This window comes from Lathyrus oleraceus, chromosome 5 (assembly GCF_024323335.1).
Source record: "Lathyrus oleraceus cultivar Zhongwan6 chromosome 5, CAAS_Psat_ZW6_1.0, whole genome shotgun sequence".
NCBI lineage: Eukaryota > Viridiplantae > Streptophyta > Magnoliopsida > Fabales > Fabaceae > Lathyrus > Lathyrus oleraceus.
In genome coordinates, this window is record NC_066583.1 from 401,642,198 (window position 1) to 401,659,518 (window position 17,321).

At 35.8% G+C, this 17,321-nt stretch overlaps 1 non-coding gene across 1 annotated transcript; it reads right to left on the reverse strand.

Moving 5' to 3' along the window:
* Window positions 1-10,006: 10,006 nt before the first annotated feature.
* LOC127089479 (small nucleolar RNA R71) lies at window positions 10,007-10,113 on the reverse strand. Its single transcript, XR_007791067.1, has one exon. It is a non-coding gene; the product is annotated as a small nucleolar RNA R71 (small nucleolar RNA).
* Window positions 10,114-17,321: the final 7,208 nt, after the last annotated feature.

The window sequence follows — 17,321 nt, forward strand, 5'->3', positions numbered from 1 at the left end:
TAAGGTCTTTTGTTATCCAAGGGAGAAAACTCAACCTAAAACCACAAATCCACCATGTGAGGATAGCTTCAACATGCTAGTGAGGGGTTAACCCTATAATAAGCAAGGAAGACTCATTGTCCATCACTAAGGATATAGGTGAGTATTACATCTACCTCAAGGATAACTCAAACCTAATAGCTAAAGGTTATGAAAAGTTTTTAATAAGAGAGTGGCCATTGAAACCACAAAAAAGTATTTGAATGAGTTATATTTACCAATGAAAAGTATTTACAAAATATGGTCAAAGTTGACTTAAAGAATCAATTCAAAATGAGTGTTATGAAAAGAAAGTTTAAAAATCAAAAGCATAAGGCTTAGGTTTCTAATGTTTGAAAAGAAGTGTTAAATATTTGCACAAAAGTTTTGGCTTGGGTTGGAGTGGAGGAAAGAAGAAGAATGGCTAAATTCCTAATCATACAAGAGATGAAGGATAAGAAACAAGACCACAAATGGAGTTCCTCTCTTGAGATCATATTGATGATCCAAGTAGCTCCCATCCTTTGGAATATGCAAGCAAAATAAGTGTAAGCTCAAGCAATCAACATAATCAAACAAGCTCTTAAAAGATCCCCAATGTATCTTGTATCTTTCACTTTGGATGAACATGGCAATGGCTATTCAATTTGGCTCAAATAGGATTCACCTAGCACAAAAGCACACAACATCAAAAAGTTCTATGAAGCAAATCAAGAATGGACAAGAGTGAGTTTTAGAGAGTTGGTCCTTCTAATCCATCTTCCATATTTAGGTCCTTTACTCCAATTTTGCATAGGGAATATCCTATAAACTAAGTCCATTTGTCCATTTTTGCATTTGGTCCACAACAATCACAACAAAACACAATCATAATAATATATACACAATTATGGGCTCAAGTGAGAAAAAGGCAAATTGCATTAACATAAACATGTGCTCAAGTGAGCAAAGAGCAAAACAAATGAATAATATGTACAAGAATAGTAAATTGCATAAATGTAAAGAGCAAGAATTAAATGTTAATGGTTAATGGTTAGTGTTAGAGTTAGTGTGCCATAAGGCAATTTAGCGCTATGTTAAGCAATCGTAATTGGACTTATGTAGAAGTCGCAACTATCTGAGGCCGGTCAATAATAATGTAGGCAATAACACAAGTTAGAGGTCTTGATTAGTGAATCAAACTCCAACAACTTTCCATGCAAAAAAGAAGATGAGAAATGATCTTGTATTGATTTAGGTTCTTTGCATGATTTAGGAAGCAACCTATCCTTAATGCAAAGCCCTTCACTTGATCCATGATCAAGATGAATTAGATTTGAGTCAAGGAAGATTAAACCTCCATGTATCAATGCTAACCACCAATCTTTAACTCATTGATCAAAAAGAAAAAAGAAGAAGAAGAAGATGGAAAATTAAAGTGCATTAATGAGAATGGAATAAGATAATCAACAAGCATTGACCAAAGATAAAGAAGATCAAGGTCAAACAATAGAAAACAGAAGCAAAATGAAGATTGGAAGTCAAGAAACAAATAAAATATTTTTGGCATTTTTTAATATTAAAATAAAACTTGAATTAAAATAATAAAGAAAGGTCATACTTCAAACTCACTTCAAATCAACTTTGAAAAGTCCAAGTGAATTATCCCAAGTTCAACAAGGTCAAACAAAGTTTGACAAAAAATTTCACCATTTTTAGAAGTCAGAAACTATTTTAAATCAATTAAAAATGCATAAAAATAACCTAATTGAACTAAAGTCTCAAATAAATCTCAAATAAATTAATAAATTGATGAAAATATTTTGCATAGATTTATCATCATTCAAAGAGGATGGAAAAATATTTTTGTATTTTTTGAATATCAAAAACTATTTTAAATGAATTAAAAATAAGCAGAAAAGAGAAAATTACTAAAAAATATCAAATGCTAATGAGAGAAGAATGAAGTTGGTCCCATAATTTTTGGACCAATAATGAGAGAGATATGAATTTTTAAAAAGAAATGGAATTAAAAGAAATAAAAGAAATAAAAGAAATAAAATCAGAAATTAGAAAATAGGAAAATGCGTGGACCGTTTGATCTGAGCTCATTAATTGAGTTGGCAGATCATAAGGTCATGAAGCGCGCGCCTACCATGTGCCTTGGTCAACTGAAGCGCATCTTGCCAATAAAAAAGTCATAACAATGGACACACGTGATTGCATCTGGAAAAATGAATGAACGATCCAGATCAAATCTGGAGACTAGACGGTGGCCAGCGCCACCGTCTTCTCCGGCCAAGCTCCGACCAAGTCAAAAATTGTAGAGATTAAAATGGTAACCAAAAGGCACAATTCAGGCATCAATCGAGAGCTGGGGTGATGTACATCACCCCTGTACCACTCAAATCCATTCTAGATCTCTATATTGAGAGAAATCAGAAGTGGAAGATCTGTGGTGTTCATGTGAACTTCATGATTTTTGAAAATTGAAAACACAACAAGGTTGCCTCTATGCAGAGGACTTCAGATCACACAATAACAATGAGAAATAAGCACTATACAAGTTGATTCGAAGAAAATAACAGTTGAGGTAAACCTCTAATTTGAAGGGCTTTGAGTCACAATTCTTGGATGCTACTGCTTACAGTCCACACTATAGATTAAGGAGAAGAAGGTTTAGGAACTTTAAGATCTGAAAATTGATCAATGAAACCAAAGTTTAGGTCTGAAAAATTGAGAGCAAAATGAGCTAGTTCCTTTAGTGAGGTATGTGGTTTTAGTTTAGCAGCAATTGGGGCGCCTTTAGGTTGAAGAATTATGAAGCTATGGCATGGTATTTATAGGCAATGCAATGCTGAATGCATGATTTCAAATTTGCATGAATGGAAAGGGCCTCCATGCATGGGCCTATACAGGCGCATGGAGAGCCTAATTCCAACTGGAATTGAAAGCTGATGCATGACGAAAGCAAAATGGACGTGCAGATTGGATAGTAGTAGCTCATGCAATGCAAATTAAACGATTTTGCACAAATGCACTATTATGTTCAAGCTTTCGAAAATGCTATGCCAAAAATGGGAACACCACCTCATGAGCAATGGTTGGAAATCTTATTGCATAAGGATCATTTGTTATATTGATCAAAACTCCATTTGGGCCTTGGAAATTGAATAAAATTGGACATGAAGTGTAGGGTGCAAAACATGCATATGTGAGATTTTCAAAATTGGCCAAAGTTCAAGCCCTTATGTCTCAATGATGAAAGTTCCAAATAACAAAATATTCAACATGAAAGTTGTAGATATTTTTAAGACAATCAATTTGGACCTAAATTTTGCATCATTTGGATTTTTGATGAAGAAGTTATGAGCACTTGAAGTTGGACTTTTTCACATTTCAATGCATTCGGTCCAAAGTGACCTATAATGTTTTGCATTGTCACATGTATTTATTTTGAGATTTTGAAATTTTGTTCAACATAACATTTGAAGTAGACATCTTAAGATTTCCAATTAATTTGATCCCACCTTAAAATTAATAAAAATGAAGGAGTTATGTTCTTGGGAAGTTGACCTAAAATTAGGGTTTCAGTCAAAATGACCAATAATGTCTTGGAATGGATGATGACCTTCCAAGATTCAAATAAATTTTTAATGAACACGAAATTTGTTCATATGGTTCTTAAGAACCTTATTTCTCTTGGGGTCATCTCCATTTGACAAACACATCAAACGTTAGGTCTCAGTGTATTTCAAAATAGTCAGATGAATTGACTGATCAACTTCTCAAGTTCAAAACTCATATCTTGATGAATTGATGATTGAGGACACTCAAATAAGTTCAAATATGTATGAAATGACGAGTGAAAGAACTTCCCTTGATTGTATTTGATCATGGGTTGAGGTTGCTTCATGAGCAAGGCACAGTTGATGAACAGATGAATTAGGGTTTCCTTGAGAAATAAGCCTCAAACCTCTTGATTTGCTTTGGTCAAAATGAGGAATTGAGACACTTGGGAGGCATATTTGATGGATAAGAGCTTTGGGAACCATTGCCATGCTTGCTTTCATCTTCAATTGGCCTTATCAATGCACCTAGGATCTCCTTGAGGCTTTAGACCTTGTGACTGCTCAAACTCCAAACAAGAGATGTTAGTGACATATTTTTGTGCTTTTGGTTAGTAAAAAGTGAGAAAAGAAATAATATACAATTCAAGCATGCTTGGTGATCTCAAACCAACTCACAAGAGATCCCACCCCAAGGGTAAGGAGCTAAGATGCTTATGATCCTTGAGGCAATGTAAATGCAATGTTATGATGCCATGAGGGATCTTAGGGTCAAAATTAGGGTCTTACAGTGTCAGAAAAGGATCTTGATTCTTAAATTCGAAGTGAAGCTAAATCCTTAGCAATAAATGAGTTTGGTGATTTTGAGTTTTTAATGCCAATAATTATTTGACTTGAAATATTATCCGCAATTAATATGGTTAACAAGCTCTTACAATCAAGGGATATGGTTATTGATGTTGCTATGGAAAAAAATAACAGAGTTGATTTCATTTTTTAAGGAATATAGAGAAATCGGTTTTAAAAATGCCTTGAATTATGCTACAAAAAATTCCATTGAATTGAATATTGATCCAATATTTCCTCAAAGGCGTATTATTCGAAGAAAATGACAATTTGATGAGAATTTGAATATCCCACCAATTGAGCTATCAGAAGAGGAATTTTTAAAATTAATTATTTTCTTTATCTTGTTGATCAAGCTATTGTATTTCTTAATAAGAGATTTGAGTTATACCAACAATATAAAAGTGTTTTTGGTTTCTTATTTACTTCTAAAAAATTACAATCATTGAACAATGCAACTTTAGTCTTGTTGTAGTCATTTTGAAGAGACATTAAAACATAACGAACAATGTGATATTGATGGGAAAAAACTTATGTGTGGAGTTAAGGTTATTAAGAGATATATTGCCAGTAGAAAATATTGGACCTATTGATATATTAAGATTTTTGAAAGGCATGGATTTTTTTTCCTAATACACTCATTGCATATAGAATTTTATTGACTATTTCTGTGGCAGTTGACTCGACAAAAAGAAGTTTTTCAAAATTGAAGTTGTTGAAGTCTTCCTTACGGTCTAACAAGTTAGAAAAAAAGCTTAAAGGATTAACATTGATAGCAATTGAGAATGATTTATTGGAGAATATACGATATGAAGACTTGATTTAAGTAGTTGATATTTTGATAATATTGAATAGAATATGTCGTTTTTTAATGTTAGTTACATGGATAAACGATCACCTTTGATGTTGTTGATGCTATTTACAATTTAAATAGATGATATTTTTTTTAATTTGAAAAATTATATTTTTTGTTAGGGGTCCATTTTTATTATTTACCCCTGATCTCTAAATAATTATGCTTTAAACTGTTGAAATAAGATGTGGTATCTAATATCTCACTCCTCAAATCCTTAATATAAAACCATATCACTTAGTCATACATTCTATGAAAAAAAATGTTTTGATATATGTTTTTTTTTACTATGCCTATCAAAAAATTTCTTTCGTGGGTCTCATTTTAATCTTTGAAATCAAAGACAAGAGAACACAAGATCTATCTTGTTTATTTTAATAATAGTATTTTATTTTAATTTGCAAGGATTAAATAGTAACATTGTATTAATTTTATTTTATACTTTGTGAGAATTATATAGATTAACTTTGTAAATAAAATATTATTTTAACTTTACTCATAAAATGGTTTAGGAAAAGAACAAATTAAGTTCAAATACAATGAAAAATTCTGTCAAAAACAATTTTATGTCACTAAGGGGGAAGTTGATGAATGAAATGCTCTAGAGAATAATTTGATGTTACTATGGAATAACTAAGCAATTTGTTCTTAAATTTTTGTTTAATATCAAGGTTTTCTAATGTTTACCGAATCTTTTATTCAAATAATTCATTTTTTCAAAAAAATAATTCACAAAATAATCCACTTTTCAAATTAATTCTCAAACTACACCACTTTAGAAAAAAGTTAACACGTTGGTGCCAGATGAATTGGTGTCTACCCTTAATTTTAAAGAGGAGACGCCAATTGAATTGGCTATAACACATGGTTCAGTCAATCCAATTGACGTCTGTGTGTAGAAAATGAGGAGGCGCCAATTGGTCTGTCTCCTCTGTGTATTGTGTATTTTTTTTATAAATAGAGGTGTTGTGTGATTCATTTTTCTTCGAGAGACAACCCTCCGATGGAGATGCTCTTATGGAATATTTGTCGTTTCGAGCAACTACATAGGGAGTTGGTTCGTTGGTTAGACGGAAACATACCTGAAGGAGAAAACCCTACCATAGTCTCCTTAGCCAAAACACTTAGTTATCATTTAACACTAATCGTCCTTTCTCGTACTACAGTCAAGAAGGCCAAACATTACAAAACCAAAATATACAACAACCATATGGATACCAAACACCACAACAATCATTTCAACATTTCCTCGACAAATCATTCACACCAATATCGCCCTTCAATCGTCCTGGTCGCCCTTCAAGAACTCAAACACAACCCAACTACTCTAACATGGGTTACAAACTCAGCTATAGCAGTAGCGCTTCATTGCATACATAAGATAATGCAGATTTGTCTGAATATCTTAGGGAATCTCCTGCAGATGGTGGTGATGTTCCTGCCCCCTCAAATCCTCAAACATCTGGGATGAATCATCAACGTGGGTTAGGGTCACGCGTTTAGGTAGTTAGGGGATGTGGTACCGGATGTCGGTTAGGTCATCCCGGTCAACGACATTAGTCTTTTTGGTATTCGTATGTAAACGCATATTAATATTAATATCAATTGGTCTGATTTCAATTTTTATATAAAATGTACATTATTTTTCAAAAAAAATACACAATACACAAAGGTGTCTGACCAATTGGCGCCTCCTTTTAAACCTAAAACACATATGCCAATTGGAATGGCAACACTAGATGCATAAGCAAATCCAATTGGCGTCACCTCTTTAACTTAGAGAGCATACACCAATTCATCTGACACCAGTTCTTCAAAGTGGGGTAGTTTGAGAATTAATCTGAAAAGTGAATTATTTTGGGAATTTTATTTTAAAAATGAATTATTTTAGTAAAAATTTCACTTTTACCTCTCTCTTTTTTTACTTTCATTTTTTTAATTATTATTATTATAAATTAGTGTTGTTTTACTTTTAATGTTATTCAATCATTTAAAATTATTATTGATATTCTAGAATGAAGTGAAATTTTAGGGAAAAAACATAAAATTGCATTTACACTGGTCAATAGATATGTGTCCACCAACCAAAAGATAAATCTTATATAGTTAAGGTCTTTTACCACCGTCAATAACCAATTCTAAGAGACTAAAATGTATTCAATTAGTATATGAAAAAACTTAACTTCCATAAAAAACCCTTTAAAAATATTGTGTATTTCAATGTCAATCAAAAGAAAGAAAAACAAGATAAAGAAAATATTGTGAAAAGGATTCTAGAGTTATAAAGTATAATTGGTTTTTTGACCGGTAAGAAACCCAAAAGGGTAGAAAAGAAGAAAAAAGTAAGAACACAATAAAATTGGTTATAAAATGTTGTTCTTTACTTTCTCTTTGAAACAAGATTACAAGTGTTACATAAAAACAAATAACATCACTCACCCTAATTAGGATTTGCATCATGCAATGATAAGATACTAGTATGCTATTTATAAGAAAACTAACATACTAAACTAATAGACTTTTTGATGACACTGAAATTCACCGTATTTTCGACTCCGATTTCGCATGCATTTTAGTTGTTTTATTATTATTTTGTTATGTTATTACTATGTTTCTCTTTGTTTTCAGGTTTTCAAGGAGTGAAAACGAGCTAAAAACCCTAAAATTCAGCATTTTACACTTGTGGCTCTCACTGTGGCTGGCGCCGTGGGTCCAGCCATGACGTGTCACAACTCAACTTCCCTCAACTGCCACGTTCCCCACTACCTCCACTTGGGCGCCATACTTTGCTCTTGTGGTGGACGCCATGAGGTTGTGGCGGGCGCCACAAGAAGAAAAGTTTTCCCTCCCAGTTTCAAACTGAAGGGCATCCTTGTCTTTTCCATTATTTTACTTGCCTATAAATAGAGACTCGAATTCATTTGTTTAATGATCCAAACTTAGAGCAGATCCAAACTTAGAGCAAACTTAGTTTCACTTAGGCATATATTCAGTATTTTAAAGTGGTAATCGCTTCACATCGAGGTGTTACCAAAATTGTGTAATCAAGTTAGTGATCGAGTCTCTAATTGAGTTTGGAGCACTTTGGAAGGGAGTTAATCCTGCCGCCATTTTCATTTCCGTTTCGCATTTTATTCAACCCTCCGATTGGAGCAAATTTTTCTTACTTTGCCTTTATCTACTTTACTTTCCCGCACTATCTTTACTTTATTTATTTCTCGCAGTTGCACTACTTTCATTTATTTTCCGCACTCGCACTACTTTCATTTATTTCTCGCACTCGCACTACTTTTATTTATTTTCTGCACTCGCACTACTTTCATTTATTTCTTGCACTCGCACTACTTTTATTTACTTTCCACACTCGCACTACTTTTATTTAAATTAAAATGCACTTTTACTTTACCATGTCTAACTAAATCTATAAAGGTTAGAATGTAAGAATCGTAATTGAACCGATAATCCGTACAATTGTTCGTAGAAACACTTAAGGGCTATTTTGACTTTCAACTTAAGTTTTCCCGCACTTAATTTCCGTTGGGTAAGATCGAAAGCCGTCCAACGTCTTTTTAAACTTAGTTGTTTTTAACTATTTCAAAAATAGCGAAAGCGTTTTGTTTAGTTCATTAGGAGTTTTTAACTTAAGAAGAAAAGTGATTTTAAAACTATTTTCGGACGCGTTTATAAGTTTAGAGTCTGGTTTGTGAGAACCTCTTTTGGTTAAGAAATCCAAGTTAAAATACTTTTCAACTTAGTCAAGATACTATATTTCTTAAAAATAGGTTTACTACTCTAACGCAATGCGCGCCTTTTTATAAGTGACAATAAGAGAGTTTGATTAGGGAGTACAACTCGGTTTTGAATACACGAAAGCGATAGTTCTCGTTAAATTGGTTCTTTTCAAAGTAGGAAACACTACCCATAAGTAGTTCTATTAGCAAGTACTTGGATTATTAATTGATTATGTGAATTACATTCGAGCCTGTCTTTATTAATTGAATTTAATTTAATACTTTACTTTTCATTGCACACTCTAAAAATCCCTATTTTGATTACCTTAGATAAATACCATAACAATAGATAACGATATTGACACTTGGTCTCTGTGGATTCGACAATCTTTTATATTACTCTGACGCATTCGTATACTTGCGAAAAACACGTATCAAGTTTTTGGCGCCGTTGTCGAGGACCAATTTCGTCAAATTTCGTACCTTGTTGTTATATCGTTTAGACTTAGGCTATTACCTGCCGGTCAATGCGAAGAACTCGCAGCACCGAAAGCTTAGTATACCCTCTGGCGGAACCTGAACGTTACGCTCGCGCAAGTTTATTCTTCCATAGAATTAGGAGAGCTATGGCCGAAGATCAAAACCAAAGACCTCTTAAAGATTTCGCCCAACCATCCAACGAAGAACCTAGCTCTAGTATAGTAAACCCAACCATCCCAGCTAATAATTTCGAACTTAAACCCTCCCTGTTGCAACTAGTGCAACATAGATAATTCGCAGGTCTCGCTACTGAGAACCCGAACCAACATTTAAAAATCTTTCTTCAATTAGCAGACACTTTTAAAATCAATGGAGCTTCTCCTGAGGCGATCCGTTTAAGATTATTCCCTTTTTCCCTCAGAGATAAAGCCCTATCATGGTTAGATTCCCTTCCACCCAATTCCATTACGACTTGGATTAACCTTAGAAGAGTATTCCTTGCTAGATACTTTCCCCCGAGTAAGACCGCCGTTCTTCGAAACCGTATAACCAGATTTACCCAGAACCAAGGAGAATCATTGTTCGAAGCTTGGGAGAGATATAAAGAGCTGTTAAGAGCATGCCCACATCATGGTTTAGAAAATTGGTTAATCATCCAGACCTTCTATAATGGACTTCACTATAACACTAAGATGACCATCGACGCTGCCGCAGGCGGTGCGCTGATGAAAAAACCTTATCCTGAAGCTAGTGCCCTCATCGAAGATATGGCTCAAAACCATCAATCATGGGGAGTCAAACGAGCGACAGTTGAGAAGAAGGAAGTCCAAGGAGGAGTACATGAGTTAAGATCTATAGACATGATGCAAGCTAAAATGGACGCATTAGCCCTTAATGTCGAGCATATGTGCATAAACCCGAATACTGCAGCCACAGTTTCGTCGGATTGTGAGATATGTGGAACCAAATGACACCAATCTATAGAATGCAGTCTGTTAAACGAAACCCACTCTGAGCAAGTGAACTACACCCAAGGGAACCCATATTCGAATACCTATAACCCTGGATGGAGGAATCACCCGAATTTCTCCTATAAGAACAATAACCCTATCCAAAATAATGCACCTCCGAGACAAACAGGTTACCAAGCCCCAAGATCAAATCAACCTATGAAACCTGTGCCACCAAAGCCGAGCCTTGAGAAAATTATGGAAAATTTTATCACTGCTCAAACCTAACAAAATAAAGAGTTCATGAACCAAAACATTCACGTTAACAAACTGATTACCCAGTTAGGAACCAAGGTTAAACCAAGCCCCCCATACCACACCTGGAGGACAGTTCCCTGGACAACCTCAACAGAATCTGAGAGGGCAAGCCAATGCCATTACCCTAGAAAGTGGGAACGCTTATGATGAGCCACCAAACCCAAGATTGAGTGAACCCAAAACTTCTAAGGAATATACCGAACCCACGGACGAAGTAAAGGAACTAGTGGAATCCGAAAACCAGGAAAGTCAAGAAAAAGGAGAAGAACCTAAAGATAAAACTTACGTACCACCCCCACCATATAAACCACCTATACCATATCCACAAAGACTCAAACAAACCAAGATCAATAACCAGTATAAAAAATTTATTAAGGTTATAGAAAAACTTCACGTAGAAATCCCTTTCACAAAAGCCATCATCCAAATACCTTCTTATGCAAAGTTTCTCAAAGACATCCTTACCAACAAACGTAGACTAGACGATCCGAAACCCTTGGAATGTAATTCCATTTCCGAGAATAAATTAGCCAAAAAAGATAAAGATCCTGGAAATTTCTCAATTCCTTGCCTTTTGGGTAGTCATGTCATCGAAAAATCTTTTCTAGACTTAGGAGCTAGTGTGAGCTTAATGCCTTTAGCAGTTTGTGAGAGGTTAAACTTAGGAGAATTACAGCCTACTAAGATGTCACTTCAGTTAGCCGATAGATCTGTTAAGTATCCGATAGGCATCTTAGAAGATGTCCCTGTTAGGATATGTCAGTTGTTTAGCCATACTGATTTCGTTGTCATGGACATCAAAGAGGACAATGATATACCAATCCTTCTAGTTAGACTATTCTTATCAACTACAAGAGCCATAATAGATGTCAAGAGAGGAAAGTTGACCTTTGAGGTAGGTGACGAGAAAATAGAATTTATACTTTTGAAATTTCTTATGGCACCTGTGATGGGAGACACATGTTATGCCTTAGATATCATTGATGAGTGCGTTAGGGAATTAGAACAAGAAGAAATCATAAAAATAATTAAGTTGCCATCAACTCTCATAATGGAAGATGATGACTTTAGGAAACCCTACATCGATGATAACCTTTACGAATGTTTATCCCTTACCCCAAATCCTATGCCATGCCCTAAGAAACCAACCTTAGAACTTAAGGAACTGCCTAAGAACTTGAGATATGAGTTCCTCGATGAAGAGATGAACCGTCCAATTATAGTCAGTGCTACCTTGAGCTAAGAGGAAACATACCAACTTTTAGACGTTTTACGAAGATATCCCTCAACCTTAGGATATAATATCTCTGACCTGAAAGGTATAAGCCCATCCGTATGCATGCATCGGATTTCGCTCGAAGAAGATTCAAAACCCCCCAGAGAACATCAGAGAAGAATAAACCCTATAATGAGTGATGTTGTTAAAAAAGAAGTTCTTAAGTTACATGAGGCAGGTATAATATACCAGATCTCGGATAGTAAGTGGGTGAGCCATGTGCATGTAGTACCTAAAAAGGGAGGCATCACAGTCGTACAAAACGATAAAGGCGAACATGTAGCAAAACGGATGGAAGGAGGATGGCGGATGTGTATAGATTATAGAAAGTTAAATAAAGCAACCAGGAAGGATCATTTCCCTTTACCATTTATAGACCAGATGTTGGAGCGTCTAGCCAGACACTCTTACTTCTGCTATCTAGATGGATACTCTGGATTCTTCCAAATACCTATCCACCCCGAAGATCAAGAAAAAACTACCTTTACATGCCCTTATGGAACTTTTGCCTAGAGACGAATGCCATTCGGCGTCTGTAATGCCCCAACTACTTTCCAACGCTGCATGATGTCAATCTTTGCAGATTACCTAGATGGTATCATGGAAGTATTTATGGATGATTTCTCGGTTTGCGGATTTGATTTCCACAATTGTCTTGCTAACCTTGAGAAAATCCTGGAGAGATGTGTGGAGGTGAACCTCGTACTAAATTTGGAAAAGTGTGATTTCATGGTGACCGAAGGGATTGTTTTAGGACATATAGTTTCCGAAAAAGGTATAGAGGTAGATAGAGCTAAGATAGAAGTTATAGAGAACCTAACCCCCCCCCCCCCCCCCCAAAACTATCGGAGAAGTCCGAAGTTTTCTTGGACACGCTGGGTTCTACCGGAGTTTTATCAAGGACTTCTCCAAAATAACTAAACCTTTAACTGTCCTTTTAATGAAAGATGCTGAATTCATTTTCGATGGAAAATGTAATGAAGCATTTAATCTTTTAAAACAAGCATTAATATCAACACCTATTATGAAACCCCTTGATTGGTCAGAACCTTTTGAGATAATGTGCGACGCTAGTGATTATGCGGTTGGAGCCGTTCTAGGACAAAGGAAAGATAGAAAATTACATGGAATTTATTATGCCAGTAGAACCCTAGACACTTCCCAACTTAACTATGCAACAACTGAAAAGGAATTACTCGCTGTAGTTTTTGCTATAGACAAATTTAGATCTTATCTAGTAGGAGCCAAAATTATAGTTTACACCGATCATGCCGCCATTCGTTACCTATTAAGTAAAAAAGATGCCAAGCCCAGGTTACTCCGATGGATTCTATTACTACAAGAGTTTGATTTAGATATCAGAGATAAAAAAGGCACTGAAAATGTAGTAGCTGATCACCTTTCTAGGCTAGAACATCTGAAACCAGACTTAGTACCCATAAATGATGATTTTGCCTATGATAGACTGATAGCTAGACTAGAAGCCATTGAAGACGATAGCCTAGGCCCTCATGAGCACTTCCAAAAATCCTTAGTTGTAAGTAACGTGCCATGGTATGCAGACTTTGTTAATTATCTAGCTGCTGATATCATACCCCCTGATCTTGACTACCACCATACTGATGTACGTAATGAAAGGAATTGAACCTATGTTTTAGATGCTCCACTTGTTTTAGGTCCACTTCCTCCTAATGTTCCTGATGAGGAGGGACACGACACTGATGAAGAGTTTGATCGGAGAGAGCAATCTCCCGTACCTCATGTGTCCCCCATCACTCTTCACCACGACACACCGCACCATCTTCTTCTTTTGCAGGTTCTGCCCCTGGCTTCTATATTATAGAGGAGATGTGGCGTGACCACATGGCTAGAGAGCAAAAGCGCAATGACCTACTCTCTACCATTCAGCAACAACTGACGGATAACATGAGCTTCATGCAAGAATCGCAGCGGAGGACAAATAGATCCTACGAGACTGTTCTATAGTCTCTGCTTACGATCACAAACGAGCAAGCCCGTCAGCAACAATACCACCGTCAACATACTGCACTGATAGAAGCCACTCAGGGTTCCATTTTAGGTAACCTTTGAGAGGTGAGGACTGCGCAGGACGCCTTACAGGCTAGGATGGATCAGAGAGACCGTCGTCGCAGCCGATCCCGTCGTCCATCTCAGGATGGCGCAGGTACCAGTGGTCAGCAGTAGTATGTCAGGTGACTCTCCCCTTATCTTATTTCGAAACATCGGGGACAATGTTCGATTTAAGTGTGGGAGGAGATTTTATCGCTTTCTATTTTTCTTTGCTGTTTTTAGTTAGATTGTTTATTTTGCTTTTTAGTTGTTTACTTTGTTTCAATTTGCTTTTAGTTTGAGTGTTTTAGATAATGCATGAGTCTGACGAGTCACCAGTATAGTGTATCTTTAGTACAGTCTAATCTCCCCATTTCCTTTAGACCTACCAATTTTTTTTTGGTTGCAAAAGAAAACGGTGTTATTCTGAAAGTTTTTGGGTTTTAAAGACAAGTTTGAGTAAGGATGCGGTGACTTGGGTGAACTTTTTGAAACATCAGTATTATTTTAGCACCATAAACTTCATGAATATAGGAATCACTCCTGAAACCCCATATACCATGGCCTTAATCATCATTTCAGTATAAGTCCTCAGTAGTTTATTCCAGCAGTCAGCTCCGGTCTACGCATCCTCTACGTAGGGGACCGATGAACATAAGTGAATGATCCAGTGAAATAAATAAAATAAAAGAAAGAAAAAAGGCAACTCCGGTATAGGTGACCCTCACAAAGTCATTTAAACCAAAAAGGTTGTTAAAATATGCTACAAAAAGAAAAACTCACCCGTTAATAGTTGGTTCAGAGGTATCTGGCGCTGAACTCCATAGGGCGGATTACAACCCGATCCCCCACAACTGCAGTTGGGTCAAATAAAAGGGTTTACACAGATTTATGTGCCAGGAACCCCATGTCTAGATCATAATCACTAACAGGTCACTCTGCTATGAAGCATGTACGGATAACGGGCTTAATGTGATTGTACCGGAATGAAAAAGACACAAAAAGAGATGAAGAGGCAGACCTAGGTATTGTGGGATAATATGGGTTGGTTAATATAGGAATGGAGTTTATGTCTGTGTTTACGGATAAGTGTCATCATGATACCCTTAGGTTACTCAGTTAGTACCTATCACTGCATCCCGGTTTGAACTTAGAACCTTTTTAGCCCGAAGCACTCGTTGACACCAGTTCTTCTTCTATGAACTTTTTAGTGTTTTGCTTGAGGACAAGCAAGGGTTTAAGTGTGGGAGAATTTGATGACATTGAAATTCACCATATTTTCGACTCCGATTTCGCATGCATTTTTGTTGTTTTATTATTATTTTGTTATGTTATTACTATGTTTCTCTTTGTTTTCAGGTTTTCAGTCTAATCGGAGCCCCGATCGAGAAAAGGAGTGAAAACGAGCTAAAAACCCTAATATTCAGTATTTTACACTTGTGGCTCCCACTATTGCTGGCGCCATGGGTCCAGCCATGACGTGTCACAACTCAACTTCCCTCAACTACCACGTTCCCCACTACCTCCACTTGGGCGCCACACTTTGCTCTTGTGGCGGGTGCCACAAGAAGAAAAGTTTTCCCTCCCAATTTCAAACTGAAGGGCATCCTTGTCTTTTCCATTATTTTACTTGCCTATAAATAGAGACTCGAATTCATTTGTTTAATGATCCAAACTTAGAGCAAATCCAAACTTAGAGCAAACTTAGTTTCACTTAGGCATATATTCAGTACTTTAAAGTGGTAATCGCTTCACATCGAGGTGTTACCACAATTGTGTAATCAAGTTAGTGATCGAGTCTGTAATCGAGTTTGGAGCACTTTGGAAGGAAGTTAATCCTGCCGCCATTTTTATTTCCGTTTCGCATTTTATTCAACCCTCCGATTGGAGAAGGTTTTTATTACTTTGCCTTTATCTACTTTACTTTCCCGCACTGTCTTTACTTTATTTATTTCTCGCACTCGCACTACTTTCATTTATTTCCCGCACTCACACTACTTTCATTTATTTCTCGCACTCGCACTACTTTTATTTATTTTCTGCACTCGCACTACTTTCATTTATTTCTCGCACTCGCACTACTTTTATTTACTTTCCGCACTCGCACTACTTTTATTTAAATTAAAATGCACCTTTACTTTACCATGTCTAACTAAATCTATAATGGTTAGAATGTAAGGATCGTAATTGAACCGATAATCCGTACAATTGTTCGTAGAAACACTTAAGGGCTATTTTGACTTTCAACTTAAGTTTTCCCGCACTTAATTTCCGTTGGGTAAGATCGAAAGCCGTCCAACGTCTTTTTAAATTTAGTTGTTTTTAACTATTTCAAAAATAGCGAAAGTGCTTTGTTTAGTTCATTAGGAGTTTTTAACTAAAGAAGAAAAGTGATTTTAAAACTATTTTCGGACGCGTTTATAAGTTTAGAGTCTGGTTCGTGAGAACCTCTTTTGGTTAAGAAATCCAAGTTAAAATACTTTTCAACTTAGTCAAGATACTATATTTCTTAAAAATAGGTTTACTACTCTAACGCAATGCACGCCTTTTTATAAGTGACAATAAGAGAGTTTGATTAGGGAGTACAACTCGGTTCTGAATACGCGAAAGCGACAGTTCCCGTTAAATTGGTTCTTTTCAAAGTAGGAAACACTGCTCATAAGTAGTTCTATTAGCAAGTACTTGGATTATTAATTGATTATGTGAATTACATTCGAGTCTGTCTTTATTAATTGAATTTAATTTAATACTTTACTTTTCATTGCACACTCTAAAAATCCCTATTTTGATTACCTTAGATAAACACCATAACAATAGATAACGATAGATTGACACTTGGTCTCTGTGGATTCGACAATCTTTTCTATTACTCTGACGCGTTCGTATACTTGCGAAAAGCACGCATCACTTTTACACACAAGCTAAATTAGAGAACAAGCTAACTTAAATAATTAGGCATAACAAACAGGCCCAATTCGACATGCTAACAATCCTAGCATACTTCGACTACAACATGTGAACAGACTTATACGACATGCTTAAATCCCGTTGAATTATCAAACCAATAAGCTATCCTTTGACCATACTAGATTTTGATCCAATATCTAACAAATATCCACCTTGGAACAAACTCTATAACATTCGTTGTTACATGAATTTCACGATAACGAAACCAGGACTAAAGAGATGTCAAAGGGAGATAAAATCAGAAGAGTCGCCACCGAATTTTAT